Genomic DNA, 27,277 nt, shown 5'->3' with positions numbered 1-27,277 from the left:
CGTGGGGAAGCTGAGATCCTCCCCCCACCCCCCCGATGCAGGAGCTTGATCGCCCCGACGAGGAAGGCCAGCTGCCGGCTCCGGGAGTCAAGAACATCCCATGAATGGAAGGTGAGAGGCACCCGACCGCTGGAGGACAAAGAACGGAGAGATTGAGCATTTTTTCACCTTCCATCACAGTGAGGAATGTGGAAGAGTCACTGTGGGGGATGGTCATGTTAAAATGTATGTTGTGTGTCCTGTGGTAGTTAATTGGTATGACTGTATGGCAAAACAAATTCCTCGTATGTTGCAAAACATACTTGGCTAATAAAGTATGATTATGATTATGATTGTGATTGTAATTGTGACACTGAATCCAACATATTCACAGAGTCATGGAAACTGGACTTAGCGCACAACCTGGCCATACCGACCAAAATACCCCATCCAAGCTAGCCCCATTTGCCTGTATTTGGCCCTTACCTCACTAAACCTTTGATTAATGGAATGAATGGGTCCTTTTCAGTATGGCAGGCCATGGCTAGTCGGGTGCCGCAAGGCTCGGCGCTGGAACCCCAGTTATTTACAATAAATATTAACGATTTAGTTTAGACAAAGGAATTAAATGCAAGATCTCCAAGTTTGCGGATGACACAAAGTTGGGTGGCAGTGTGAGCTGTGAGGAAGATGCTATGAGGCTGCCGGGTGACTTGGACAGGTTGTGTGAGTGGGCGGATGCATGGCAAATGCAGTATAATGTAGATAAATGTGAGGTTGTAGTGGCCTGGCCCAGGGACCCCACAAGGTTATCCACTTTGGTGGCAAGAACAAGAAGGCAGATTATTATCTGAATGGTGTCAGATTAGGAAAAGGGGAGGTGCAACGAGACCTGGGTGTGCTTCTACATCAGTCACTGAAAGTAAGCATGCAGCTACAGCAGGCAGTGAAGAAAGCTAATGGCATGTTGGCCATAACGAGAGGATTTGAGTACAGGAGCAAGGAGGTCTTACTGCAGTTGCACTGGTGAGACCACACCTGGAGTATTGTGTGCAATTTTGATCTCCTAATTTAAGGAAGGACATTCTTGCTATTGAAGACAACCAGGTTTGTAGGATCATTGGCCCTCTGTAGATTGCCCCTAGTGTGTAGGTAGTGGATGAGAAAGTGGGATAACATAGAACTATTGTGGTGATCGATGGTCAGCACGGACTCGGTGGGCTGAAGGGCCTGTTTCCATGCTGTATCTCGAAACTAAACTGTTCTCAGTGCTGGGAGGACAATGTTGGTTCTATATTTGGCCAGTGTTAAAGGACTATGAAGCAAGGAACCATAGTTTTGCTGGTTCACACCGAAGATAGACACAAAATGCTGGAGTAACTCAGCGGGACAGGCAGCATCTCTGGAAAGAAGGGATGGGTGACGTTTTGAGTCGGGATCCTTCCTCTGACTGAAAATAGTTGTGGATTGGAGAAGGGGAAGTAGACATGAGGTGAGAAAAGTCCAGAACAAATCAAGGCCGGCAACCGATGACCTCAGGAAGGGTGGAGCCCACAAGGGCCCATTGTTGGCTGGGGAAGATGTGCTAACGAGAGGGATCTGAGGAACTGGTAGGATGACCAGGTTGGGGGAGGGGGGAGAGAGTGGGGGGGAGGGAATGCAGGAGTTACTTGAAGTTGGAGAAGTCAATGTTTATACCGCTGGGCTGTGAGCTGCCCAAGCGCAATATGAGGTGCTGTTCCTCCAATTTGCACTGGGCCTCACTCTGACAATGGAGGAGGCCCAGGACAGAAAGGTCAGTGTGGGAATGGGAGGGGGAGTTAAAGTGTTTAGCAACTGGGAGATCAGGTGGGTTTAGGTGGTCTGAACGGAGGTGATCAGTGAAACGATTGCCGAGCCTGCACTCGGTCTCGCCGATATACAAGAGTCCACACCTGGAACAGTGGATACAGTAGATGAGGTTGGAGGTGGTGCAAGTGAACCCCTGCCAAGGGGGGAGGTATGGGGCCAGGTGTTGCATCGTCTGTGGTTGCAGAGGAAGGTACCTGGGGAGGAAGTGGTTTGGGTGGGTAGGGATGCTGCCTGTGTTAACCAGGGTGCAGAGTATAAAAGCAGTGTTGTTCGTCCTTCGGGTTCGAAGATGACCATGCCTGTTATGTAGGCGTCTGTGAGATCCCTGCTGGAAGATACACAAAGTGCTGGAGTAACTCAGCGGGTCAGGCAGCATCTCTGGAGAGAAGGAATGGGTGACGTTTCGGGTCGAGACCCTTCTTCAGACTGAGAGTCAGGGGAGAGGGAAACGAGAGGTATAGACGATGATGTAGAGAGAGATAGAACAAATGAATGAAAGACATGCAAAAAGTTACGATGATAAACTCTGATCTAAAACTCCCACTGCCTTGTGGCCGTATCCAGTCATGGAAAAGGCTCCAGGAGTAAACCTCAAGAGAACTCAGGAGTGGGAGTACCCAGGCGTTGTTCGTCGTTGTCCACAACCTGGTTCTGTCAACTTTTGCGATGGCGCTGGTGCCAAACTGTAATGACTCTGCTGTTCCTTTGGATCGGTCAGTGACGTGGAGAGGGGGGACGTGCTTCATGGGCATATCCACCTCACCTCACATCCGGAATCTTGGAATCATCCTTGATCAAACCCTCTCCTTCGACAAACACATCAAACACATCACAAAGACAGCCTTCTTCCACCTCAAAAACATTGCCCGTCTCCGTCCATCCCTCTCCTCCACAGCTGCAGAAACCCTCATCCACGCCTTCATCACCTCCCGTCTGGACTACTGCAACAGCCTCCTCTATGGCGCACCCTCAAAAATCATCAATAAACTTCAATACATTCAAAACTCCGCTGCCCGTCTACTCACACACACCTCGATCCGTGACCATATCACCCCCGTCCTTTATAAACTCCACTGGCTCCCCATCCCCCAGAGAATCCAGTACAAAATCCTCCTCATAACCTACAAAGCCCTCCATAACCTGGCCCCATCCTACCTGACCGACCTCCTCCACAGGCACACTCCCACCTGCACCCCCCGCTCTGCCGCTGCCAATCTCCTATCCCCCCACATCCGGACTAAACTCAGATCCTGGGGGGACAGGGCTTTCTCCATCGCTGCTCCCACCCTATGGAACTCACTACCCCAAACCGTTAGAGACTCCCCCACACTCACCACATTCAAAACATCGCTGAAGTCTCACCTGTTCAGTACTGCCTTCAACCACTGAAGGTCACCTCACCTACTGTCTCCTTTCTCTGTTCATTTATTTATTTACTTATTTATCTATTTATTAATTTCCCTATGTTCTCAAAATCTCTGTAAAGCGTCTTTGAGCATATGAAAAGCGCTATATAAATAAAATGTATTATTATTATTATTATGGGCAACAGCCTGTCCTTCATATTGACATCGCCCAGGCTTGCATCCGACTGCACATCCACGCTGCACTAGCCGAGGTTTGCAGCAGGCAGCCAACACCCAGCATGCATCACCCATGGTCAGCCATGACCCAGGGGGGGCCTTAGAGAGTATAGCAGGCTTGTCCAGAGGTCAGATGGAGCAAAAAGGCTCAAGAGAGTCGACGAGATAGTCCTTTTTAAAGATGCCAGGTACTGCCCATTAGTGGTGGATGAAGTTTCAAGCATGACTTTCTCAAACAAAAGTAGATAAACATTTATATAATAAAATTTACCATAGTGAAAGATGGATTTTACTCCAGAGGTGTATGCTCAAGGGGATGACTTGGTGTGGTAATTCTACAATCTCCAAAATCACCAAAATCTTAGTGCAGAATAAAAGTTAGACACCATATATCAGACGATATTTGACTAGACTATCTCTGACTTGATTACTTTTGATGTTGTCATTTTATTCCTTCCCTCGTTCTCTCATCGAAACATAGAAAATAGGTGCAGGATGAGGCCATTCGGCCCTTCGAGCCAGCACCACCATTCAATGTGATCATGGCTGATCATTCTCAATCAGTATCTCGTTCCTGCCTTCTCCCCATACCCCCTGACTCCGCTATCCTTAAGAGCTCTATCTAGCTCTCTCTTGAATGCATTCAGAGAATTGGCCTCCACTGCCTTCTGAGGCAGAGAATTCCACAGATTTACAACTCTCTGACTGAAAAAGTCTTTCCTCATCTCCGTTCTAAATGGCCTACCCCTTATTCTTAGACGTTGGCCCCTGGTTCTGGACTCCTCAAACATTGGGAACATGTTTACTGCATCTAACCTGTCCAATACCTTAATAATTTTATATGTTTTTATACGATCCCCTCCCATCCTTCTAAATTCCAGTCAATACAAGCCCAGTCGCTCCATTCTTTCCTCATATGAAAGTCCCGCCATCCCGGGGATTAACCTGGTGAACCTATGCTGCACTGCCTCAATAGCAAGGATGTCCTTCCTCAAATTAGGAGATCAAAACTGCACATGATAAAACTGAGGTGAGAAAAAAGCTTTTCACCCAGAGAGTTGTTAATTTGTGCAATTCTCTGCCACAGAGGGCAGTGGAGGCCAATTCACTGGATGAATTTAAAAGAGAGTTAGATAGAGCTCTAGGGGCTAGTGGAATCAAGGGATATGGGGAGAAGGCAGGCACGGGTTACTGATTGTAGATGATCAGCCATGATCACAATGAATGGCGGTGCTAGCTTGAAGGGCCAAATGGCCTCCTCCTGCACCCATTTTCTATGTTTCTATGTTTTAGTTGTTCAAGATGCAGGTGAGGCCGCATCTGGAGTATTGTGTTCAGTTTCGAATGTTGAAAGACTGGAGCGGCTAGGCTAGTATACACTGGAATTTAGAAGGATGAGAGGGGATCTTATTGAAACATATAAGATTATTAAGGGGTTGGACACGTTAGAGGCAGGAAACATGTTCCCGATGTTGGGGGAGTCCAGAACCAGGGGCCACAGTTTAAGAATAAGGGGTAGGCCATTTAGAACAGAGACGAGGAAAAACTTTTTCAGTCAGAGAGTTGTGAATCTGTAGAATTCTCTGCCTCAGAAGGCAGTGGAGGCCAATTCACTGAATGTGCTGGGATCGTTGGTCGGCGTAGAGTCGATGGGCCAAAGGGCCTGTTTCCGCGCTGTATCTCTAAACTAAACTAAACTGAAAGCCTTCTCCATGCCACCATCTCAAGGGCAGTAAATCACTCCTGGATTTGGAGTTAAGACACATTCCGTGCGTTACTTAACGACATAAACATTGTTCCTGACCTTTAAATCTATTTATGGCGATTTTATGTTTTAATCGTTTTTTAAAAAATAGTGGTGTGATAGAGAACTACAGACTGTGTTCTGTGTTGATAAGCATATCCATTGTTCACAGTCTTGTTTAATATTGCAATGACATTACTGCCAAGTCAACTGTGACTCCACTGGCTGTAAATGTTCACTGCGTTTTTATGTCAATTACTTGCTATTTAACGTCTACCAAATACCGATTCACTGGATGAATTTAAAAGAGAGTTAGATAGAGCTCGAGGGGCTAGCGGAATCAAGGGATATGGGGAGAAGGCAGGCACGGGGTACTGATTGTGGATGATCAGCCGTGATCACAATGAATGGCGGTGCAGGATCGATGGGCCAAATGGCCTCCTCCTGCACCTATTTAATATGTTTCTATGTTTCTATGTTTACCACTCGGACCCTCACCGAAACATGCAACGTTTTGACAGAATGTGTAGGAAGGAACTGCAGATGCTGGTTTACACCGATGATAGACACAAAGTGCTGGAGTAACTCAGCGGGACAAACAGCATCTCTGGAGGAAAGGAACAGGTGATGTTTCGGGTCGGGACCCTTCTTCAGACACTTTGTGTCTATCATTGGACAACCCAGCATCTGCAGTTATTCGTTTCTACAAGGAACTGCAGATGCTGCAATCTTGAGAAAAGACACAAAGTGTTGGAGTAACTCAGCAGGTCAGGCAACATCTCTGGAAGATATTCTCAGTCTGAGGAAGGGTCTCGACCACAAACGTCACCTATTCCTTCTCTCCAAAGATGCTGCTCGTCCCGCCGAGTTACTCCAACATTTTGTGTCTATCTTGGGTGTAAACCAGCATCTGCATTTCCTTCATACACATCTCAGGAGGACCTGGGTAGATGTTGTTTCAGGTTGGGACCCTTCAGACTGATGATGAGAGTAGGTGGGAGAAAGCTGGAGGAGAGGTGGGGTGGGACCAAGCCAGGCAAGTGATAGGTGGAGGAAGGGTTTTATTTCCAGGGAAAAAGGCAAGAAGTAGATTGGGATCAATTCAAGTTCATGAGTTCATTGGTTCATATGTGCGAGGAGCAGAATTGGGCCATTCGGCCCATCAAGTCTACTATGCCATTCAAGCATGACTGATCTATCTTTCCCTCTTAATCCCACACTGGGTGAAGTTTCAAGCCGAGACCCTTCTTCAGCTTTTCCAGAGCGTGCAGCTTAATGCAGAGTATGGTCAAGAAACAGAGGACATAGTTTTAATGGAGAGGGGAAAGATTGAGTAGGAACCTGAGGGGCAATGTTTGCATTCACAGAGTGGTGATGGGTGTATGGAACGAGCTGCCAGAGGAAGTAGTTGAGGTAGTTATCATAACAACATTTAAAAGACATTTGGGCAGGTAGGAAAAAAAAACTGCAGACGCTGGTCTAAATCGAAGGTAGACACAAAAAGCTGGAGTAACTCAGCGGGACAGGCAGCATCTCTGGAGAGAAGGAATGGGTGACGTTTCGGATCGAGACCCTTCTTCAGACTAATGTCAGGGGAGGGGGCGGGACAAAGATAGGATGTAGTTGGAGACTAGTGGGAGAACTGGGAAGGGGGGGGACTATCTGAAGTTAGAGTAGGCAATGTTCATACCGCTGGGGTGTAAACTACCCAAGCAAAATATGAGGTGCTGTTCTTCCAATTTGTTTGGACATGTACATGATAGAGGGAAATGGACCACAAGCGGGCAAATAGGATCAGCTTAGGTTGGGGCATGTTGGTCGGCCTAGCTGTGATGGGCTGAACGGCCTGTTTTCATGCTGTATGACTCTATGACTGTGCGTGACTGTATGACTATGTTATATTGTTGTTTCTGTAGGCTCGGATACTGTAGGCCCGGACACTGTAGGCCCGGACACTGTAGACCCGGACACTGTAGGCCCGGACACTGCAGGCCCGGACACTGTAGGCCCGGACACTGTAGGCCCAGGGGCTGCTGTAGGCCTGGGCACTGTAGGCCCAGGGGCTGCCGTAGGCCTGGGCACTGTAGGCCCGGACACTGTAGGCCCAGACACTGTAGGCACGTACACTGCAGGCATGTACACTGTAGGCCCAGGCACTGTAGGCCCGGACACTGTAGACCCGGACACTGTAGACCCGGACACTGTAGGCCCGGACACTGTAGGCCCGGACACTGTAGGCCCGGACACTGTAGGCCCAGGGGCTGCTGTAGGCCTGGGCACAGTAGGCCCAGGGGCTGCTGTAGGCCTGGGCACTGTAGGCCCGGACACTGTAGGCCCGGACACTGTAGGCCCGGACACTTTGGGCCCAGACACTGTAGGCCCGGGGGCTGCTGTAGGCCCGGACACAGTAGGCCCAGAGCCCCGGCGCCGCCTAACGGAAGTTGCGTAGCAACCCGCATCCCAGCCCGGGTGGCCGCCATTGGTGGAGCGGGAGCACGTGGCCGCTGGCTGGGTGAGGCCACGTGGGGCGCGGGGTGGTGACGTCACCTTTTGTCCCTTATTTGTGAGTGAGAAAGTTGGCAACCCTACCCTGAGGGCAGGAAGGGGTTAACGTGGGTCAGGAATGAAGCGCTTTTCTTTGCTTGCTCCTCGAAGGCTCAGCCCGCTCACAAACACGGCTGCATTTTGTCACGGCTCACAGCAGACGCCTGCACGCAAGGATTCTATTCCCCGTATAATTTTTTTTAAACTAAACATTATAATAGAAGGAAGCTGTGGGCTTCCGCTGGTCACTCATGTTCTGAGGACCATGTTCAGGAAGATATTAGTCAGCTGATTCACACACTTCACACAAAGAAACGGAGCATTATTTTCCCATTGCTTCCTCTCCCAATTACTGGAATTCACTGGCAATGGTCTTTAGTTTAGTTTAGTTTAGTTTAGTTTAGAGATTCAGCACGGAAACAGATGCTTCTGCCCACCGTACCGCTCCGACCAGCGATCCCCGCACACGAACACTATCCTACACACACTGGGGACAGTTTATAATTACACCAAGCCAATTAACCTACAAACCTGCACGTCTTTGGAGTGTGGGAGGAAAGCGAAGATCTCGGGGAAAACCCACGCAGGTCACGGGGAGAACGTACAAACTCCGTACAGACAGCACCCGTAGTCGGGATGGAACCCGGGTCTCTGGCGCTGCAAGCGCTGTAAGGCAGCAACTCTACCGCTGCGACACCGTGCAGGTTATGTCGGTCTCAAGGAGTTAGGAAGACGATAGAATCATGGTCACTTTTTTGCACATTTTCCATTCGTTTGTTCTATATCTCTCCACATCACCGTCGATATCTCTCACTTCCCTTTCCCCTGAGTCTCAGTCTGAAGAAGAGAACCCGAAATCCCGGATAATAGGTTAATTCCCGGAATGGCGGGACTGTCATACGTTGAAAGACTGCAGCGACTAGGCTTGCATACACTGGAATTTAGAAGGATGAGAGGGGATCTTATCGAAACGTATAAGATTATTAAGGGGTTGGACACATTAGAGGCAGGAAACATGTTCCCAATGTTGGGGGAGTCCAGAACCAGGTGCCACAGTTTAAGAATAAGGGGTAGGCCATTTAGAACGGAGATGAGGAAAAACGTTTTTCAGTCAGAGAGTTGTGAATCTGTGGAATTCTCTGCCTCAGAGGGCAGTGGAGGCCAATTCTCTGAATACATTCAAGAGAGAGCTAGATAGAGCTCTTAAGGATAGCGGAGTCAGGGGTTATGGGGAGAAAGCAGGAAAGGGGTACTGATTGAGAATGATCAGCCATGATCACAGTGAATGGCTCGAAGGGCCGAATGGACTACTCCTGCAACTATTGTCTATTGTCTATTGAAATGTCACCACTTCCTTTGGTCGAGAGACACTGTGTGACCTGCTGAGTTACTCCAGCTTTTTGTGTCTACTGTATCTTCGGTTTAATCAGCATCTGCAGTTCCTTCCGACACTGTATTTTTCAGCCTTTCTTTGAAAGCTTCATGAGTAACTGCTGTAAACAACTGCAAAAGGCAGGCTGGGGGTCTCCCTGGGGAATGGGTGCCCCCCTAGATCCACACAGGCATTCAATAGCTTAAGTCCCCAATATTTATAGTATCTTCAAGAAAACGCCGTCTTCCTGTGAGAACACGAACAATGTTGTAACTCACTTTATACAATAGGATCTTTGGAACATGTATGCAGCAGTGTTTGCCTGAACCACTGCCGTTTGGACAACACCATTAATGATCTCCTGGTTGCCAAAGGCTTTAACTCCCCCTCCCATTCCCACACTGACCTTCCTGTCTTGGGCCTCCTCCATTGTCAGAGAGAGGTCCAGCGCAAATTGGAGGAACAGCACCTCATATTTCACTTGGGCAGCTTACACCCCAGCGGTATGAATATAGACATCTAACTCCAAGTAACCCTTGCTTTCCCTCCCTCTCCGTCTCTCCCCCACCCAAGTTATACAGTCACAGAGTGATACAGTGTTGAAACAGGCCCTTCGGCCCAACTCGCCCACACCGGCCAACAATGTCCCAGCTACACTAGTCCCACTTGCCTGCGCTTGGTCCATATCCCTCCAAACCTGTCCTATCCATGTATCTGTCCAACTGTTTCTTAAACAATTGGATAGTCCCAGCCTCAACTACCTCCTCTGGCAGCTTGTTCCATACACCCACCACCCTCTGTGTGAAAAGTTACCCCTCGGATTCCTATTAAATCTTTTCCCCTTCACCTTGAACCTGTGTCCTCTGGTCCTCGATTCCCCTACTCGGGGCAAGAGACTCTGTGCATCTACCCGATCTATTCCTCTCATGATTTTGTACACCTCTATAAGATCTCCCTCCCCTCATCCTCCTGCGCTCCATGGAATAGAGACCCAGCCTACTCAACCTCTCCCTCTTGCTCACACCCTCTAGTCCTGGGAACATCCTCGTAAATCTTTTCTGAACCCTTTCGAGCTTGAGTTCCACTCTCTGTATTAACCTATTATCACCTATCCCACAGCCAACAATGGATCATTGTGGGCTCCACATTTCCTTGATGTTAATCCCTGGGATGGCGGGACTGTCATGTGAGGAAAGGTTGGAAAGACTAGGCTTGTATTCACTGGAGTTTAGAAGGATGAGAGGGGATCTTATAGAGACGTATAAAGTTATAAAAGGACTGGACAAGCTAGATGCAGGAAAAATGTTCCCAATGTTGGAGGAGTCCAGAACCAGAGGCCACAGTCTAAGAATAAAGGGGAGGCCATTTAAAACTGAGGTGAGAAGGAACTTTTTCACCCAGAGAGTTGTGAATTTGTGGAATTCTCTGCCACAGAGGGCAGTGGAGGCCAATTCACTGGATGTATTTTAAAGAGTTAGAGAGAGCTCTAGGGGCTAGTGGAATCAAGGGATATGGGGAGAAGGCAGGCACGGGTTACTGATTGTGGATGATCAGCCATGATCACAATGAATGGTGGTGCTGGCTCAATGGGCCAAATGGCCTCCTCCTGCACCTATTTTCTAATGTTTCGATGTTTGCTTTCTGCATATCTTCCATTCATTTATCCAAAGTACCCTCTGTATCTCTTGTTTATTATAACTTCCCCATAAAGTTCCCTATTCCCCCTTTAACCGAGTGTGTAAATGCCTTCTCCACCACCCTGTCCAACTGACTGGGAACAACGTTACTGTTGATTATGATTATCCCCGCATGGCCGAGGAAGCTGACAGCCGATCACCATGGTTGTTCTCAGCTGGGTAAAGGATGGTCGCCTTCATCCCCTGAGAAACCTCAATGGCTCAGTGATTCTTTTGGTCATACAGCGCGGAAACAGGCCCTTCGGCCCACCGGGTCCACGCCGACCAGCGTTCCCCACACACTAACACTATCCTAGACCCACTAGGGACAATTTTTACATTTACCAAGGCAATTAACCTACAAACCTGCACGTCTTTGGAGTGTGGGAGGAAACCGAAGATCTCAGAGAAAACCCTCGCAGGTCACAGTGTTAGAGACCCATATTCGATCCTGACTACGGGTGCTGTCTGTATAGAGTTTGTACGTTCTCCCCGTGACCTGCATGGGTTTTCTCCGAGATCTCCAGCTTCCTCCCACACTCCAAAGGCGTGCAGGTTTGTAGGTTAATTGGCTTTGGTTAAATTGTAAACTGTTCCCAGTGAGTGTAGAACAGCATTAGTGCGGGCATCGCTGGTCAGTGCAGACTTGGTGGGCCGAAGTGCCTGTTTCTGTGATGTATCTCTATACTAAAGTAAACTAAACTAATAAGCACTTAGGCACATCAGTCTGCAGAAGGGTCTCGACCCGAAAGTCACCCATTCATTCTCTCCAGAGATGCTGCCTGACCCGCTGAGTTACTCCAGCATTTTCTGTCTACTTTTGATTTAAACAAGCATCTGCAGTTATTTTCCTACACACATCTTAGATAAGCATCTAAGATTCAGTGTAAGTGTGTAGCAGTAGTGCACTGAGACAGTGCACAGAGTCACCAGTTTGGGGCCATTTTGAAGTCCCAGTTGTTGTAAGTGCAGGGATCTTGACCTGACCGTGAAGGCCCGTTGTCATGGCGATGCTGCAGGGTCGGCCTGGCCAAGTGTAGCCATGGTGTTCTCCACCGCTGCTCCACCGCTGTAGGCCGCGTGCGGTCCACGTGCTCGGCCTCTTGGACCCCAGGCTGCTGCAGGGCCTCCAGCAGCCCACTCCCCCATCCAGGCCATGCCCTCCCTCCCTCCCTCACACAGCCGGTCTGCTCACCGGCCCTCTTTCTGACTCTCTCCCCACCAAGCCGGGCCTTCCAGGAGCATTCCCGGTCCACAGCGCTGGTCCTTACACCGTGGTGGGCAAGCGGGGCCGGCTGGGGTCCATAGTTTAGTTTAGATTAGAGATACAGCACGGAAACAGGCCCTTCGGCCCACCGAGTCCGCACCGACCAGCGATCCCCGCACACTAACATTATCCTACACACACTCGGGACAATTTTTACATTTACCAAGCCAATTAACCTACAAACCTGTACGTCTTTGGAGTGTGGGAGGAAACCGAAGATCTCAGAGAAAACCCACGCAAGTCATGGGGAGAACGTACAAACTCTGACACAGCACCCGTAGTCAGGATGGAACCCGGGTCTCCGGCGCTGTGAGGCAACAATTCTACCGCTGCGCCGCACTAAAAGGTGGGCTCGTCCGGGATTTGAACCCGGGACCTCTCGCACCCAAAGCGAGAATCATACCCCTAGACCAACGAGCCGATGGTCTTCTGACAATCCAACGGGTTTCATGAACACCACAGGTGACGGAGGCTGGTTTAGTTTAGTTTAGTTTGAAGATACAGTGTGGAAACAGGCCCTTCGGCCCACCGAGCCCGTGTCGACCAGCGGTTCCCACACACTAACGCTAGAGACAATTTACATTTATACCAAGCCAATTAACTTACTAACCTGTACGTCTTTGGAGTGTGGGAGGAAACCGAAGATCTCGGAGAAACCCCAAGCAGGTCACGGGGAGAACGTACAAACTCTGAGACAGCACCCGTAGTCAGGATCGAAGCCGGTTCTCCAGCGCTGTGAGGCAGCAGCTCTACCGCTGCGCCACCGTGCCGCCCATATTGGAATCTGCCGCCATATTGGAGTCTACCTCAGGGAGCAGTGGAGGGAAATAGTTGAACCAATACTTGAGTCATCAAGGCAGAAAAGGCTGGTAAACGGGATTGGTATAAATGAGTATTGGGCCAGCATGGATGTGGTGGGCCGAGGGGCCTTTATTTTTGTACTTCATCTCTGGATCAACAGTTCAAGCTGCAGGACCTGTGCGTTAACACTCTTGGATATCCAGCATGGATTGTTTGCCAGTTGTTTGCAGGGTCATAGAGTGAGACAACATGGAAACAGGCCTGTCCACCTAACTTGCCCACAAGGGCCAACATGTCCCAGCTACACTAGTCCCACCTGGCCCATATCCCTCTAAACCTGCCCCATCCACAGAAACATAGAAACATAGAAACATGGAAAATAGGTGCAGGAGGAGGCCATTCGGCCCTTCGAGCCAGCACTACCATTCAATATGATCATGGCTGATCATCTACAATCAGTACCTCGTTCCTGCCCTAAGATCTATATCTAACTCTCTCTGAAACACATCCAGTGAATTGGCCTCCACTGCCTTCTGTGGCAGAGAATTCCACAGATTCACAACTCTCTGGGCGAAAAAGTTTTCCCTCATCTCAGTCCTAAATGGCCAACCACTTATTCTTAAACTGGACTCCCCCAACATGGGGAAATTTTTTCCTGCATCTAGCCTGTCCAATCCCTTAAGAATTTGCCCAATAAGAATCCCATGCACCTGTCTAATTGTTTCTTAAACATTGTGATAGTCCCTGCCTCAACTACTGCCTCTGGCAGCTTGTTCCATACACCCACAACTCTTTGTGTGAAAAATTTACCCTTCAGGTTCCTATTAAATCTTTCCCCCTCTCACCTTAAACCTAATGGTTTTCGATTTCCCTACTCTGGGCAAGAGACTCTGTGCGTCTACCCAACCTATTCAATTTGCCCACACCGGCCAACAATGTCCCAGCTACATTAGTCCCACTGCCACCATTTGGTCCATCTCCCTCCAAGCCTGTCCTATCCATGTTCCTGTCTAACTTCATGTTGGAATAGTCCTCTGGCAGCTAGTTCCATATCTTTTGTGTGAAAAAGTTACCCCTCAGATTCCTATTAAATCTTTCCCCTTCACCTTAAACCTTTGTCCTCCGGTCTTTGATTCACCTACTCTGGGCAAGAGACTCTGTGCATCTACCCGATCTATTCCTCTCATGATTTTGTACACCTCTATAAGATCTCCCCTCATCCTCCTGCGCTCCATGGAATAGAAACCCAGCCTACTCAACCTCTCCCTGTAGCTCACACCCTCTAGTCCTGGCAACATCTTCGTAAATCTTCTCTGAACCCTTTCCAGCTTGACGACATCTTTCCTGCAACAGGGTACCCAGAACTGGTCTGTACTCTGTGTGAGGAATTAATTGTCCTGAACAGCCTTATCCTGGTTCGAAGCCCACAAGATGTGTTGGTGAGCAACTCATCTGTTGTCACACACAGTCACCCAGAGTGAAAAATATATAGGAAAAACAGAGGCACTTTAAATTTATTTGCGTGAACGTGCCCATATATTTTAAAACAATTGAAAATAAAGGTTTTAAATAAGGGAGTGGGTTCGATCCCAACTACGGGTGCTGTCTGTACGGAGTTTGCACGTTCTCCCCGTGACCACGTGCATTCCTCCGGGTGCTCCGGTTTCCCACCACATCCCAAAGACGTGCGGGTTTGTGGGTTAATCGTCCCTCTGTAAATTGCCCCTAGTGTGCAGGGAGTGGATGAGACAGTGGGATAACATAGAGCTAGTGTGAACGGGCGATCGATGTTTGGCGTGGACTCAGCTTTTAGGTTCATTGATGTCTGTAAACTGCCCCTAGTCTGTGTAGGATAGTGTCAGTGTATGGGGATCGCTGGTCGGCACGGGCTCGGTGGGCCGAAGGGCCTGTTTCCACGCTGTATCTCTACACGAAATGTGTACCAAAACGGATAATGTTTTTTCTAAATGACCACCATCCCCAGGTGTGTAGGAAAATACGTCTTCAGTCTGAAGAAGGGTCTCGACCCATTCATTCTCTCCTGAGATGCTGCCTGACCCGCTGAGTTACTCCAGCATTTTGTGCCTGTCATCCCCAGGTGTTCATTCTTAGTCCTTCCTCATTGTGTTTTCTGCTCATTGTTTCATTACAAATGTGGACTGGCACCATATCCTTGGTTCCAGATTTCATCTTTCAGTTTGTAATAATGATGACAATTCAAATCAATGTTTCATGAGCTACTCAATTTAAATTGTCCATTTTTACACAATATGAAGCTGATGAAGGCAGACAATTTAACACCCATAGTGTACCAGTCAAAGCTTATAATACCCTGTCATAGAGTCATTGAGTTATCCAGGCCCTTCGGCTAACTCAACCACGATGCCCCATTCAAGCTAGTCCCATTTGCCCGCATTTGGCCCATCTATACACTAAAACTCTTGTTTATTTGTTTGTTTGTTCCTGAACTACGGCCAAAACGGTACCCGATAGCGCGACAATTTTAGGCCCACCTTAATCACCGTCGTCCCTTTGGTGCTAATGGAAGACGTTTAGTTGAAATTGGTGTTATATTTTTTAAGTTATTCACATTTTAGTTTAAATCTATCTCCTAGGGAGGGAAGGGGGAGGGAGGGAGGGAGGGGGGGGGTTGTAGTGGGGGGAGGGGATGGGGAGGGGGAGGGGGAGCGGGAGGGAGGGGGGAAGGGAGAAGGGAAGGGAGGGAGGGGGATAACAGGGGTTGAGGGGGGTGGAGTGGGGGAGGGGATGGGGAGGGGAGGGAAGAGGAGGGGAAGAGGGGGGTGGAGGGGGGTGGAGGGAGGGGGAGGGAGGGAGGGAGGGAGGGAGGGAGGGAGGGAGGGAGGGAGGGAGGGAGGGAGGGAGGGAGGGAGGGAGGGAGGGAGGGAGGGAGGGAGGGAGGGAGGGAGGGAGGGAGGGAGGGAGGGAGGGAGGGAGGGAGGGAGGGAGGGAGGGAGGGAGGGAGGGAGGGAGGGAGGGAGGGAGGGAGAGTGGGGGGTGGGAATGGGGGAGGGGAGGGGAGGAGGGGGTGGAGGGAGGGGAGGAGGGGAGGGGGAGAGGGGAGGGGAGGGGAGGGGAGGGAGGAGGGAGGGGGAGGGAGGTGGGAGACGTGGCGGGAGGGGGGAGGGGAGGTGGGGGGAGTGGAGGGAGGGGGGAGGGGGAGTGGGGGGAGGAGAGTGAAGGGAGGGGTGGGGGAGGAGAGGGTGCTGCACCAATGCAGGAGAGGTTTGGGCCCAACAGGTCCACTTGGTCTAGTATCCCTATAAACCTTTCCTATCCATGTACCTGTTCAAGTGTATTTTAAATGCTGTTGTAGTCCCTGCCTCAACTACATCTGGCATCTCCTTCCATCACCCACCACCCTTTTGAGTGGAAAAGTTGCCCCTCAGGTTCCTATTAAATCTTTCCCCTCTCACCTTCAATCTACGCCCCCTTCTCTGGATAAAAAACTCTGCCTATCTATCGTATCTATTCCCCTCGTGACTTTATACACTTTGATAGATCACCCCTCAGCCTCCTGTGCTCCAAGGAATAGAGTCCTAGTCTGCCCAACCTCTTACAATAGCTCAGGCCATCGAGTCCTGACAACATCCTCATAAATCGTCTCTGCAGCTTAATGACATCCTTCCTAAAGCAGGGTGACCAAACCTAACGCAATACTCCAAAGTGCGGCCTCACCAATGCCTTGTACAGCTGTAACATAATGTCCCAACGTCTATGCTCAATTCCCTGACTGATGAAGGCCAATGGACCAAAAGCCATCTTTCCCACCCTATCTACCTCTGACACATTTCAAGGAACGATGTGCCTGTCCTTCTAGAACCCTCTGGCACGGTGGCGCAGCGGTAGAGTTGCTGCCTTACAGCGAATGCAGCGCCGGAGAGCCATGTTCCATCCCGACTACGGGCGCCGTCTGTACGGAGTTTGTACGTTCCCCCCTCGTGACTTGCGTGGGTTTTCTCCGAGATCTTCAGTTACCTCCCACACTCTGAAGAAGTACAGGTATGTAGGTTAAATCATATTTTGAAGCCTGCACTCCAAAGACGTACAGGTTTGTAGCTTAATTAGGCTCCGATAAAACATTTTGAATTATCCCTCGTGTGTAGGACCTGTATTGGTGTACGACGTGATCGCTGATCGACGCGGACTCGGTGGGCTGAAGGGCCTCTTCCCATGCTGTACCTCTAAAGTCTAAAGTGATGTAAAGTCTAAAGAGTGTGGGAAGAAGATTTAGAGGGATATGGGCCAAAGGAAGGCAGGTGGGACTAGTGTAGATGAGACATGTTAGCCAGTGGATGCAAGTTGGGCCGAAGGGCCTGTTTCTACACTGTATGTCTCAACCTTCTAAAGGAGTACAGGTGCGTAGGTTAATTGGCTTGGTGTATGTGTAAATTGTTCCTAGTGTGTGTGGGATAGTGTTAGTGTGCGGGGATCGATGGTCGGTGCGGACTCAGTGGGCCGAAGGGCCTGTTTCCACGCTGTATCTCTAAACTAATCTAAACCTAACTAGATCCTTCTTCGAAATATGAAAAGCATGCCCTTACATTCATTATGACAAACATATGATCTAAACGTTTACAATATTAAAAAAGTAAATATCGAAGAAGGGTCTCGACCCGAAACGTCACCCATTCCTTCTCTCCTGAGATGCTGCCTGACCCGCTGAGTTACTCCAGCGTTTTGTGAATAAATACCTTTGACAGTTACAGTGATTGACGCAGCTGGTAGAGTTGCAACCTCTCAGCTCCGGTGGCCCAGGTTCCATCCTGACATCTGGAGCTGCCTTTGTGGAGTTTGCATGTTCTCCCTGTGTGGGTTGCTTGCTGGTGCACCGGTTTCCTCCCACATCCCAAAGAAATGCAAGTTGGCAGGTTAATTTGCCTCTGCGAATTGCCCCAGGGTATAGGTGGAGGTAGATCCTGGGGCCATTTCACAGGAATGTGTGGTGGTGCAGCGGTAGAGTTGCTGCCTCACAGCGCCAGAGGCCCTGGTTCCATCCTGACTACGGGTGCTGTCTGTACGGAGTTTGTACGTTCTCCCCGTGACCTGCGTGGGTTTTCTCCGGGAGCTCCGGTTTCCTCCCACACTCCAAAGACGTGCAGATTTGTAGGTTAATTAGGCTCCGATAAAATATTTAAAATTGTCCCCAGTGTGTAGGACCAGTATCAGTGTACAAGGTGATCGCTAGTCGGCGCGGACTCGGTGGGCCGAAGGGCTTGTATCTCTAAAGTCTAACATAAAGTAAAGTCCAGTGTGGGAAGGAGATTTAGAGGGATATGGGAAAAACACAGGCTGGTGTTGGACCATTGTGGCCAAGCACATGTTGGCCAGTGTGGGTAAGTTGGGCCGAAGGGCCTGTTTCCACACTCTACCTTCTAAACTCCAGCGAGTACAGGCCCACTGCCATCATACATTAACCCAATCATTCCTGGGAACATTCTAGTAAACCTCCTCTGGACCCTCTCCAGTGTCAATATATCCTTCCTCAGATATGGGGCCCAAAATTGCTCACAATGAGGTCTGACCAGTGCCTTATAGAGCCTCAGCATTACAACCTTGTTTTCAGAAACATAGAAAATAGATGCAGGAGTAGGCCATTCGGCCCTTCGAGCCAGCACTGCAATTCAATATGATCATGGCTGATCATCCACAATCAGTACCCCGTTCCTGCTTTCTCCCCATATCCCTTGATTCCATTAGCCCTAAGAGCTCTAACTAACTTGCTCTTGAAAACATCCAGTGAATCGGCCTCCACTGCCTTCTGTGGCAGAGAATTCCACAGATTCACAACTCTCTGGGTGCAGTTTTTTATATTTTTATATTCTAGTCCTCTCGAAATAAATGCTAGCATTCTGTTTGCCTTCCTTACTACTGATTCGAGTTGCAGATTAACTATTTGGGAATCCTGAGCCGTCTCTGGACAAACCCGAGAGAGTTAATAAGTGAGAACAGCCGCTGAAAGGGAGAGCCACTAACTTTGGAAAAGACTTATCAGAAGATGGCCAAGACCAGGAAAGGGTTTTCAATTGTTTGTCCCAGACTGTTCCAATGAAAGTCAGTCGTTTGGATGCTTGGAGCGCCGGGTCCCAGGATGCACCTGGTGGGGCATGGCAGCCATCTTGCAGCTGCTTCCTGTCCACTTCCTGTTCAGTGATCGGCTCGCGGCTCGGCGGTCCCTGGCCGCGCATGTCCTCCCTAACAGGATGCCCCAGCTCCCCAGCTGTGAAGCGGGCAGAGATAGACGGGGGAATCCTTCGCATCCGCAGTCCATCCAAAGCTTCACGCTGAGGACCGGACGGTGGGGGGAGAACAGATTAGCATGTAACCCCCGGGGCCTCCCTTCCGGCCTGGAGTGGAGGGAATCGAGGAACAATGAATGGCTTTGTGTATTTAACCCTTTCACTACTGGCACGGCAGTAGAGTTGTTGCCTCACAGTGCCAGGGCCTCCAAGATGGCGCCCAACCCAGGCGACTCTGTGTGCAGGCCACAGTAGCAGATCTACAATCACACATTGCAATCGCTCCACACTTTTAAATCTCTGCCACCTTTATCAGACTTTACTGGCTTGATCTTGCACTAAATGTTACTCCCCTATCATGCATCTGTACACTGTAAAAATGGCGTGATCGTAATCACGTATTGTCTTTCTGCTGGCTGGTTAGCACACAACACAAGCCTTTCCCCATACCTCGGTACAGGTGACAATAAACTAAACTCAAGCTGAAACTGAAAATGAAACAGACACCCGGGTTCCATCCTGATTACGGGTGCTGTCTGCATGGAGTTTCCCCGTGACAGCGTGGGTTTTCTCCGGGTGCTCCGGTTTCCTCCCACATTCCAAAGACATGCAGGTTTGTCGGCTGATTGGCTTTGGTAAAGGTTGTAAATTGTCCCCAGTGGGTGTAGGATAGTGTCAGTGTGCGGGGATCGCTGGTCGGCGCGGACCCGGTGGGCCGAAGGACCTGTTCCTGCACTGTATCTCTAAACTAAACTAAACTAAATTAAATTAAACTAAACGAAACGAAACTAAACTAAACAAAACGAACAGGTTGACATTTAACCCTGGCTCCTCCCTTCCGGGCATTGAATGGCACTGCATATTTAACCCCCGCACTACTGAGTATAAGCTTTTTTTTTTAATATCAAAAAAGATTTTATTCAAGTAATAAATATTTGCTTACAGAACATCTTCTTTTTTAACAAAACCCATCGGACATTTCCGGAGGTTACACATTCGATACAGGCATTCACTTCCAGATTTACAGACATTTACTTACATTTACACACATTTACCCAGTATCCCTTATTTGGAGGGGCGTCTCTCTCCACCACACCCTGCCCCCCCATGTCCAGCAGCGGAAGGACCCTAGACTGTGGTCCTCCCCCACAGGGCCTTGGCGTTGGCTGCACCAAGCTTCAGTGCGTCCCTCAGCACGTACTCCTGCAGTCTGCAGCGGGCCTGTCGGCAACATTCCTTGACGGACAGCTCGCTCTGCCGGGAGGCCAACAAAGCTCGGGCAGACCAAAGAGCATCTTTCACCTAGTTGGTGACCTTCCAGCAGCACTCGATGTCAGTCTCGGAATGCGTCCCTGGGAACAGTCCGTAGATCACAGAGTCCTACACGACGTACGCGGGGCAGCCCAGGGTGTGCAGGAAATGCAACAAACCTGGGCACGTGGTGGCAGAATGCAGGACAGTCGTCTGCAGAAACTGCAAGTTAGAAGGCCACGAGACAAGGGATTGTAAAGAGAGTAAGAGCTGCAACCTGTGTGGGGAGGCAGGCCACCTTTACAGGGCCTGCCCTAAAAGAGCAAGCACTTATGCACAGGCGATAAGAGGGGCCGCTGCCAGCACCCCCAGGGTGGACGAGACGCCTCCTACCACGGCAAAAGCCCAAAAGGAAAGGAGAGCAGGGGCGATGACAACGCGACCACCAGGAGCCCCCAACCGCAGGACAGAGCCCCCCCAGGCCCCTGCCCATGAGGGTGAGTCGATGGAAGAGGGGGAACAGGAAGGGGAGGAATGGCAGTTGGTAAAATCGAGGAAAACATTGAAGGCTGTGCGCACGGAGAAAAAGGCGAAGGGGGCAAGCAAGTCCCAAAAAAGAGTCCTCTCCCAGGACGAGGCCAGCAGCCTCTCCGCATCGGAGGATGAGACGACCAGGAAGAGCCGACAACGGAGGCAGAGGAAGAAAACGGGGGAGGAGGAAGGTAAGAGAAAGAACGTGTCTGTTGCCCCCCAGCCCCAGGAGACTGGGAGCAGTGCAGCGGCCAATGGGCCCCAGCCCCAGGAGACCGTGAGCGGCACAACGGCCAATGGGCCCCTGCTCCAGGAGACCGTGAGCGGCACAACGGCCAATGGGCCCCTGCTCCAGGAGACCGTGAGCGGCACAACGGCCAATGGGCCCCAGCCCCAGGAGACCGTGAGCGGCACAACGGCCAATGGGCCCCAGCCCCAGGAGACCGTGAGCGGCACAACGGCCAATGGGCCCCTGCTCCGGGAGACCGTGAGCGGCACAACGGCCAATGGGCCCCAGCCCCAGGAGACCGTGAGCGGCACAACGGCCAATGGGCCCCAGCCCCAGGAGACCGTGAGCGGCACAACGGCCAATGGGCCCCAGCTCCGGGAGACCGGGAGCAGTGCAGTGGCAAATGGGCCCCAGCTCCGGGAGACCGGGAGCAGTGCAGTGGCCAATGGGCCCCAGCTCCAGGAAACTGGGAGCAGCGCAGTGGCCTCGCCAGAAAATACACCCTGTGCTGAGGAAGCCACCAACCTGTACCACTACCTGTGCGACAAAAATGTGCAGGAACTGAGCCAGATGATTGGCATGCGGGAGGATCGCCTGGGACACTAAAGGACAATGGAGCTGAAACTGGCATCCTTAAACGTGCGCAGTGTGAAGAGCACTGCGCGATGTGTAACCGCCTTGCAGTACCTGGCCAAGGTAAAGACGGATGTGACTTTTTTACAGGAGTGCGGGCTGCCACACCTTCGCTGCTATCGGAGGTGGTCGCGATGGTGGCCCCACGGACTGTCGGTATGGTCGGGGGGAAATGATTGTCGTGCGTCCGGTCTGGGGATCTTGCTGCGGGGAGGGGGCTTCACCATCACTGAGGTAAGGGAGGTGGTGGGGGGTCGTCTCTTGGTGGTGGATGTAATGTACCGTGGTTCTCCGCTCCGGCTGATTAATGTGTATGCCTCACCCAGGTGGAGCGAGCGGGTGGCCGTCCTCCAGCAGCTCCCACCGCTGCTGGCCACGTCTAGACCGCTCGTTCTGGCCGGTGACTTCAACTGCATCATCGATGCGGCTGAACGATCCGGCAGTGCCAACCACAGACTGGACGGCACCTCCAAACTCCTGGTGGAAACGGTCAAAGATGCAAAGCTGCGCGACGCCTTCAGTGACCCTGCAGGCGGAGCCCAGCCGCGGTTCACCTGGTCAGGACCAAACGGTTCAGCCCAGTCCCGGATAGACTTCCTCTTCACATCGAGGGCCGTCACGGTCAGACACACCGACCTCGCGCCGGTGTTCTTCTCTGACCACTGCCTCCTTCAGGCCACCTGTCACCTACAGGAGGACCGGAAGGCGGGCAGAGGGACGTGGAAGCTAAACGTGGAGCTGTTGACCCCGGAGAACGTTAAGGAGCTAAAGAGGGACTACGCATGTTGGAGAACTGTGAGGCCCCTCTTTGACTCCCAGACACTCTGGTGGGAGGCAACAAAGGAGAACATCAAGAAGTTCTTCGTCTCCAAAGGTGTTCAGAGAGCAAGACAGGGTAAGAGGGAACTGTGTCAACTCCAGACAGATTTGCAGCAGCTACTCCTTCTGCAGAGGAGAGGGGTGGATGTGAGGGAGGAACTGAGAGAGTTGAAGGGCCGGCAAGCTCGGCTCTTTACCTCTGAATCCTCCAAGATCATCTTCCGGTCCAGGGTCCGCCATGTTGAGCAGGATGAGACGTGCTCACGTTACTTCTTCCATAAGGTTCACAGGGGGAGCTCTGTGATCAAAAGCCTTAGGGAGGAGGACGGCTCGGTAACATCCTCGCAGACAGACATGCTCAAGATCTGCAGATCCTTTTATAAGGATCTGTACGATGTAAAGACCACAGACAGCACCGCCTCCCAGAACTTCCTGTCCTCCATCACGGAAGTCTTGGACGACAGCAAGCGGGAGAGTCTGGACCAACCACTGACCCTGGAGGAGCTGACTGGCTCCATCCGTTCCTTTGACTCGAGTAAAACTCCCGGAGGCGATGGCTTACCGGCAGAGTTGTACTCGGCTCTGTGGGACTGGGTGGGCCCGGACCTGCTGGAAGTGTACAACGATATACTCCTAGCAGGCAGCATGTCAGACTCTATGAGGAAGGGCAACATCACCCTGATCTACAAGCAGAAGGGGGAGATGAATGACTTAAGGAATTGGAGACCCATCACATTGTTGAATGTAGACTACAAGATCCTGTCTAAGGCCATCGCCAACCGGGTCAAGTCTGCTCTGGGACAGGTGATCCACCCGGACCAAACCTGTGCTGTACCTGGCAGGAAAATCTCAGACAGCCTGGTGCTGCTGAGAGATACCATTGCCTACGTGCAGGACAGACGGGTGGATGCCTGCCTGGTCAGCTTGGACCAGGAGAAGGCCTTCGACAGGATATCGCACACGTACATGAGGGACGTGCTCTCCAAAATGGGCTTTGGGGAGGGAATCAGGAAGTGGATACAACTGCTCTACTCCGATATCTGTAGTGCAGTCCAAATTAATGGGTGGGAATCAGACAGCTTCCCCGTCAGGTCTGGAGTCAGGCAGGGTTGCCCTCTCTCCCCTGTCTTGTTCGTCTGTTGTATTGAGCCCTTTGCCGAATCCATCAGGAAGGATGCGAGCATAAGAGGAGTGACATTGCCAGGCAGTGGGGGCACTCAGGTCAAGGCCTCCCTGTACATGGACGATGTCGCCGTCTTCTGCTCGGATCCAGGGTCGGTCCGCAGACTGATCAGCGTCTGCGACCAGTTTGAGTTGGCCACGGGGGCCAGGGTAAACCGCAGGAAGAGCGAGGCCATGCTCTTTGGCAACTGGCCTGACCGATCTTCCATCCCCTTCACCATCAAGCCTGACTTCCTGAAGGTGCTGGGGATCTGGTTCGGGAAGGCTGGGGCATGTAACAAGAATTGGCTGGAGCGGATAGCCAAGGTGGGGAAGAAGCTGGAGCTGTGGAAGCAGCGCTCCCTCTCCATCACGGGGAAAAACCTGGTCATCAGGTGTGAGGTGCTCTCGGGGCTGCTGTACTTGGCGCAAGTGTGGCCCGTCCCTCCCTCCTACGCCACGGGGATCACCCGGGCCATTTTCCGTTTCATCTGGGGGTCGGCGATGGACCGGGGGCGACGAGCCACAATGTACAAGTCGGCAGACAACGGGGGTAAAAGCGTGCCCAACGTCGCCCTCATTCTGATGGCCACTTTCGTGTGTGGCTGCATCAGGCGGAGCATAGAGCCAAGGCACGTGGGCACCAAATGCCACTACCTGCTGAGGTTCTACCTGTCCCCGGTGTTGCGAAGGATGGGCCTGGCGCAGATGCCACGCAATGTGCCAGTCAGCTGGACATTGCCGAACCATCTGTCGTTTGTGGACAGGTTCTTCCGGACCAACACCTTTGACCACAAGTCCATCGGGCAGTGGTCAGCACGGAACGTCCTGCAGGCACTGCAGGGGAATGACTCCATGGATCCTGTGGCGTGGTTCCCAGAACAGACAGCCCAGCTTGTCTGGCAAAATGCCTCATCGCCAGTACTCACCAACAAGCACCAAGACCTGGCTTGGCTGGCGGTGAGGGGAGCCCTCTCAGTCAGATCCTTCCTGCACCGCCGGAACCTCACTACCAGCGCACGCTGCCCTCGGGACGGCTGCTACGGAGAGGAAACGGTGGCCCACCTCTTCAAAGAGTGTGGATTTGCCAGGAGAGTCTGGAGAGGTCTGCAGGGGTCCCTGTCACGATTCATTCCGAGCAGCTCCATCACAGAGGACTCTGTGCTCTACGGACTGTTCCCAGGGACGCATTCCGAGACTGACATCGAGTGCTGCTGGAAGGTCATCAACTCGGTGAAAGACGCCCTTTGGTCTGCCCGATCCTTGTTGACCTCCCAGCGGAGCGAGCTGTCCGTCAAGGAATGTTGCCGACTGGCCCACTGCAGACTGCAGGAGTACGTGCTGAGGGACGCTCTGAAGCTCGGTGCAGCCAACGCCAAGGCCCTGTGGGGGAGGACCACAGTCTAGGGTCCTTCCGCTGCTGGACATGGGGGGCAGGGTGTGGTGGAGAGAGACGCCCCTCCAAATAAGGGATATGTATGTAAATGTATGTAAAGGTCTAAGTAAATGCCTGTATTGAATATGTAACCTCCGGGAATGTCGGATGGGTTTGTTTTAAAAATGATGGTTTGTAAATGATATTTATAACTTGAATAAAGTATTTTTTGATAAATAAAAAAATATATATATCTATACAGCCGGAAACAGGCCTTTTCGGCCCTCCAAGTCCGTGCCGCCCAGCGATCCCCGTACATTAACACTATCCTACACCCACTAGGGACAATTTTTACATTTACATTTACCCAGCCAATTAACCTACATCTCCGTAGCAGCCGTCCCGGAGGCAGCGTGCGCTGGTAGTGAGGTTCCGGCGGTGCAGGAAGGTTCTGACTGAGAGGGCTCCCCTCACCGCCAGCCAAGCCAGGTCTTGGTGCTTGTTGGTTAGTTCTGGCGATGAGGCATTTTGCCAGACAAGCTGGGCAGTCTGCTCTGGGAACCACGCCACAGGATCCATGGAGTCATTCCCCTGCAGTGCCTGCAGGACGTTCCGTGCTGACCACTGCCCGATGGACTTGTGGTCAAAGGTGTTGGTCCGGAAGAACCTTTCCACAAACGACAGATGGTTCGGCAATGTCCAGCTGACTGGCACATTGCGTGGCATCTGCGCCAGGCCCATCCTTCGCAACACCGGGGACAGGTAGAACCTCAGCAGGTAGTGGCATTTGGTGCCCACGTGCCTTGGCTCTATGCTCCGCCTGATGCAGCCACACACGAAGGTGGCCATCAGGATGAGGGCAACGTTGGGCACGCTTTTACCCCCGTTTTCTGCCGACTTGTGCATTGTGGATCGTCGCACCCGGTCCATCGCCGACCCCCAGATGAAGTGGAAGACGGCCCGGGTGATCCCTTTGGCGTGGGAGGGAGGGACGGGCCACACTTGCGCCAAGTACAGCAGCCCCGAGAGCAGCTCACACCTGATGACCAGATTTTTCCCCGTGATGGAGAGGGAGCGCTGCTTCCACAGCTCCAGCTTCTTCCCCACCTTGGCTATCCACTCCAGCCAATTCTTGTTACACGCCTCAGCCTTCCCGAACCAGATCCCCAGCACCTTCAAGGAGTCGGGCTTGATGGTGAAGGGGATGGGAGATCGGTCGGACCAGTTGCCAAAGAGCATGGCCTCGCTCTTCCTGCGGTTTACCCTGGCCCCCGTGGCCAACTCAAACTGGTCGCAGACGCTGATCAGTCTGCGGACCGACCCTGGATCCGAGCAGAAGACGGCGACATCGCCCATGTTCAGGGAGGCCTTGACCTGAGTGCCCCCACTGCCTGGCAATGTCACTCCTCTTATGCTCGCATCCTTCCTGATGGATTCGGCAAAGGGTTCAATGCAACAGACGAACAAGACAGGGGAGAGAGGGCAACCCTGCCTGACTCCAGACCTGACGGGGAAGCTGTCTGATTCCCACCCATTAATTTGGACTGCACTACAGATATCGGTGTAGAGCAGTTGTATCCACTTCCTGATTCCCTCCCCAAAGCCCTTTTTGGAGAGCACGTCCCTCATGTACGTGTGCGATATCCTGTCGAAGGCCTTCTCCTGGTCCAAGCTGACCAGGCAGGCATCCACCCGTCTGTCCTGCACGTAGGCAATGGTATCTCTCAGCAGCACCAGGCTGTCTGAGATTTTCCTGCCAGGTACAGCACAGGTTTGGTCCGGGTGGATCACCTGTCCCAGAGCAGACTTGACCCGGTTGACAGCGTTAGTGAAGAGGTCGGAGCGTCTGTCAAAATATAGTACATATATTTGCACGCACACTATATATATATATATGTTTACATGTTTTCTGTTGTGCTGCTGCAAGTAAAAATCCCATTGTTCTATCATTGATGACAAAACACAATTTCACACAAATTATTGGAGTAGAATGAGGCCTTTCTTGCTTTCTCTCCACAACCCTCGACACCCGTTCTAATGAAAAATTTGTCTCTGTGCCTTAAAAATATTCACTGATTTGGCATCTCCAGCCAGACTTGTAGCAATACCCTCCATACTGGACCATTTATGGAGAAAGAGATGAGCGACTAAACCATCAAGCCCTACTCAGTACCAATATTTCATTCTGTTTTTATATTGAGAAC

General features: G+C 51.3%; 1 non-coding gene across 1 annotated transcript; it reads right to left on the bottom strand.

Annotated features, from left to right (window-relative positions):
* Positions 1-12,364: 12,364 nt before the first annotated feature.
* trnap-ugg (transfer RNA proline (anticodon UGG)) lies at positions 12,365-12,436 on the bottom strand. Its single transcript has one exon. It is a non-coding gene; the product is annotated as a tRNA-Pro (tRNA).
* Between the last annotated feature and the right edge of the window lie 14,841 nt (positions 12,437-27,277).

Source organism: Rhinoraja longicauda, chromosome 37 (genome assembly GCF_053455715.1).
Source record: "Rhinoraja longicauda isolate Sanriku21f chromosome 37, sRhiLon1.1, whole genome shotgun sequence".
Lineage (NCBI taxonomy): Eukaryota > Metazoa > Chordata > Chondrichthyes > Rajiformes > Arhynchobatidae > Rhinoraja > Rhinoraja longicauda.
The sequence above is the reverse complement of the archived record's forward strand: the minus strand, read 5'-3'. Positions and strand labels throughout refer to the sequence as shown.